General features: G+C 25.1%; 1 pseudogene; it reads right to left on the bottom strand.

Moving 5' to 3' along the window:
* Positions 1-4337: 4337 nt before the first annotated feature.
* On the bottom strand, positions 4338-4979 carry LOC149260345 (ras-related protein RHN1 pseudogene; annotated as a pseudogene).

The following is a 4979-nucleotide window of genomic DNA, read 5'->3' as shown; positions in this document are numbered from 1 at the left end:
ACAAAATGAATTAATTGAGTGAAACAAAAATTAAGGAAGTTGTGCCTTGACGGATTGACCAGAGAAAGAAACCCAATGATTTTTTTTTTGGGTTAGTTATAAATTTAATGATAAGAATGTTTGAATCTTGTTTTCCATGATGTAAATGAATTCATTACCATAATAAACCCAAAAACACCTAATTTCCTTGAACTTGACAACTGTATTTAAGATTTCAATATATATATTTCAAAATATATATATATATAATTTTAAATACCAAAATCTGACTAAAAAACTATTATTTTCACAGCCAATTTAATTCATTGACTACCCTAAAAAGTACTCACGGTTGATATTTACAATTCTCAAATAGTCTTTTATATATGTATTTTTATTTTATTTTATTTTTAATTAATTTTCAGAATTAAATCATATTTACAATTCTCAAATAATCTTATATATAGGTATTTTTATTTTATTTTATTTTTAATTAATTTTCAGAATTAGATGATATTTACAATTCTCAAATAGTCTTTTATATATGTATTTTTAATTAATTTTCAGAATTAGATGACTATATATGTATTTTTATCTTATTTTATTTTTAATTGATTTTCAGAATTAGATATAGTTTAGGCTGGCTCAATTTTAATATGGAATAAAAAAACATTTACCGTAAAAAGTCATGAAATGGTTTAATTTTCCATTCCTATACTTGAATATAATTTAATTAGAACTAAACTTAACACAAATCCACTAATCTACTTCTCAAATTTCCATAAAAATCTTATTGCTGTATAAATGGGGTTTTCCTGGTTTTGGTCTATATGTAGTCGGGACTCGCTTCAGAAACTTCTTATAAGATCTCATGTAGATTATGTTGACATTTTTATTTTATTAATTTATTTTTTTATTTATTATAAATATGAATTATATTCAAAATTTACCATCAATGAATAAAAAATTTCTATGTTAAATATAACTAATTTGAATACGCTCTCTCAGTATAAAATACACTCCCTCGTATAAGTTGCTCTTCATAACCTTTAGAGACCTTATTATAACATATATTTGATTTTATGTTATTAAATAACTTTTTTTTATTCGTTATAAATATGATATTTTATTTTATTTTATTAAAATTTTATTTTATTAAATTATTTATTTATTAAAATATGATATATTTTATTTTTTTAAATTATTTTATTTATTTATTTATTATGATATGATATATTTTATTTTATTACATTATTTTTTATTTATTATAAATATAAAGTGTATTCAAAATTTACCTTATAAAGTGTATTCAAAATTTACCATCAATATAAAATTTTAACTTTGTCATCCATATACAAAATAGAATAAAAAATTTCTCATCCATATACAAAATAGAATAAAAAATTTCTATGTTAAATATAACAATTGATATATTTTATTTTATTAAATTATTTTTTGTTTATTATAAATATAAAGTGTATTCAAAATTTACCATCAATATAAAAATTTTAACTTTGTCATCCATATACAAAATAGAATAAATAAAAAATTTCTATGTTAAATATAACAATTTAAATACATTCCCTCGATATATAATACACTCCCTCATATAAGTTGCTTTTCATAACTTTTAGATATCTTATTATAATATATATTTGATTTTATGTTATTTTTATGTTATTAAATATGTTAAATATAACAATTTGAATACATTCCCTCAAGAAGTTAGATATCTTATTATAATATATATTTGATTTTATGTTATTAAATATATTAAATATAACAATTTGAATACATTCCCTCAATATATGATACACTCCCTCATATAAGTGGCTCTTCATAACCTCTTCGATTTTATGTTATTAAACATGTTAAATATAACAATTTGAATACATTCCCTCAATATATGATACACTCCCTCATATAAGTGGCTCTTCATAACCTCTTCATAACCTTTAGAGACCTTATTATAAGGTATATTTGATTTTATGTTATTCAATAACTTTTTTATTGGTTATAAATATGATACCATATCCATATACAATATAGAATATACAAAATAGATTAAAAACTTTCCACGTTAAATATAACAATTTAAATACATTCCCTCAATATATAATACCATAACCTTTAGAGACCTTATTATAATATATATTTGATTTATAAAATAACTTTTTTAATTTATTTATTATAAATATGATACCATATGTTTTATTTGATTTTATTTTATTAAATTATATATTTTATTTATGATATATTTTATTTTATTAAATTATATATTTTATTTATTATGATATATTTTATTTTATTTTATTAAATTATATATTTTATTTATTATGATATTTTTATTTTCTTATGATATGATTTTTTAGTAAATATTTTTTTTTATTTTAGTATGATATATTTTATTTTATTAAATTATTTATTATAATATGACATTTTATTTTATTAAATTATTTTTTTTATTTATTATAAAAATGAAATGTATTCCAAAATTACCATCAATATAAAAAATTTTAACTTTGTCATCGACATACAAAATAGAATAAAACCATCAATATAAAAAATTTTAACTTTGTCATCCACATACAAAATAGAATAAAAAATTTCTATTTTAAAGATAACAATTTGAATACACTCCCTAAATATATAATACACTCCCTCATAACCTTTAGTCTCTACCGTGCTCCCGTGGAGGAAATTACCCACCACTCTCATTGGCTTCCATTTCTCAAGCTTGGTTATCAAGCTGGTTTTTTTTCCTTTAAAAAGAAAAATATTATTGGGAGAGAAGTTTATGTGCAAATGTTATTTAAGTAATAAAATGTTATTTAAGTAATAAAAATAAGTAAATAATTAAAGTAAATGGATTTTAGTTATGGAATTAATTAAATAATTAAAGTATATCTAATTATTTAAATGGTAAGCATTTTCTTCTTATTGCAAAAGATGCATGGAATTAAACATAAAATAATAATAATAATAATATATAATATTAACGGAGTCGTGCCGATCCCAGAAATAGAAGAACTAAGCCGTCAGAGAACTAGTTTCACTAATAGAAGTCAAGAGTTAGGTTCTACTACCTTACCACCACCACTTGGGATGGCTGATGCATGGAATTCTCTCTATTAAACATAAAATAATAATAATAATATATAATATTAAAGTATTTTATTTAATGTAAATATGGAAATATTGTATTTGAAAAAAAAAAATTATTGATATATTTTTAAAGATGCTAAACACAAGAGACTACCGAAGCACCTATTATATTACAATAATTTTCAATACGTTTTACATATAAATATATATTTATATATTAAAATAAAATATATAATAATTTTCAATACTTTTTTCATATAAATATATATTTATATAAAATAAAATATATAATAATTTTCAATACTTTTTACATATAAATATATATTTATATATTGAAATAAAATATTTTTTTGAAAAACATTTATCAAATAAAATATATAACAATTTTCAATATTTTTTATATATAAAATATATATTTATATATTGAAATAAAATATTTTTTCAAAAACATTTATCAATTCTCAGAGGGAGATTTAGGAATTCACAGATGAAACTTCTTTTTCCCCATCCCCAGACAGTTATCAGTGCTTTTTCGCCATCCCCAAACAGTTATCAGTCCTTTTTCCAAGAAAATGAGAGGGAAGGGGAGGGAGGGCCGGTTAGCCCGAAGGACTTTTTCCTTGAGCTGAAAAAGATTCAGTGGGAAAACCTCCGGATATTATCTTCCCCGGTGAAAGAAAAGGGATTGTAGGCTGGACTTGGGGAGCCGAGGCTAGAGCAATCAAACATTGCTACCTAAAAAACTGTTATGAAGAAATTAAGGAGCTTGGACGTCCAAACTTCTCAGGTAACTGTTTTGAGGGAACTGAAGAGCAGTATTTTGCTGAAAAGAAATGGATGTAGATAATGCATGTCGTGGGCCTACATATACAGGGGAATAAATACTTTCTTAATGTTAAAAGAGTAAGGAAAACACATCTAGCAGTATTTTGCTGAAAAGAAATGGATACAGATAATGTATGGCGTGGACCTACGTATACAGGTGAATTAAATTGATAACGGCAAATAGTTGATATTTGGAATGCTTTTAGAAAAGTAAAATAAATAACACGGTGAGGAATTCCATAAAACAGAAGTAAAGAAAACAGTAAATTGCACCTTATTTTAGCGTGAACAGTGAAATTCTGAACACGGTATTTGAATTGCAAATAAAAACAGAAGCACTTGTAAGAATGTATATACATATAGCACATGCATGAAAAAAACGAACATGCCATTACATTGAATTATTGGTTTTGAAAATAATTGAAAATCTAAAAGCACAAATATGAAAAAAAACGCTTCCGCTTGTTCTCCACTTGTTTTACCACTCTATCTTTGGGTGTGGACATTGATTCACTCATCTTCACCAATCTGGCAACTTCATAGAAAATCTCTTTAACATTGTAACCCGTATAGGCAGAAGTTTCATCAAACAACACGCCATTTTCACAAGCATAAGCTTCAGAATGGAACCGGGACACCATTCTCTTTAATTCCAAGTCCCTCTTATTCCCAACGAGAATTATGAGGGGCCTGGGATTAGTACGTTCCTTCACTTCATCGATCAATTCCTTTGATCTCACGAAGGAATCGATGTTTGTAATATCATACACGACGATCGCTGCATAGACTCCCTGGTACTGCGAAGGAGTCAAGCTCTCATAATTTTCTTGTCCAGTGGAGTCCCAAACCTCTAGCCCTATTTCCGCCATGGCCTCCTTCACAAATAGACCGCTGTGTAGCGATTCTACCATAAATTTATCTTCCACAAACCGCGAAAGCAAGCTGGTTTTCCCCACTGCAGTGTCTCCGAGGAGTAGCACCTTGGCAGGGCTTTTGCTCTCTGTCCTCTGCCTGGAAGAAGCAGCCCTGTTTACTAAACCCCTGCAAATGGTTATAGAACGGGCAGCCAT

Source organism: Pinus tabuliformis, chromosome 6 (genome assembly GCF_031772625.1).
Source record: "Pinus tabuliformis cultivar Carrire ecotype Pingquan chromosome 6, CPIR1, whole genome shotgun sequence".
Lineage (NCBI taxonomy): Eukaryota > Viridiplantae > Streptophyta > Pinopsida > Pinales > Pinaceae > Pinus > Pinus tabuliformis.
The sequence above is the reverse complement of the archived record's forward strand: the minus strand, read 5'-3'. Positions and strand labels throughout refer to the sequence as shown.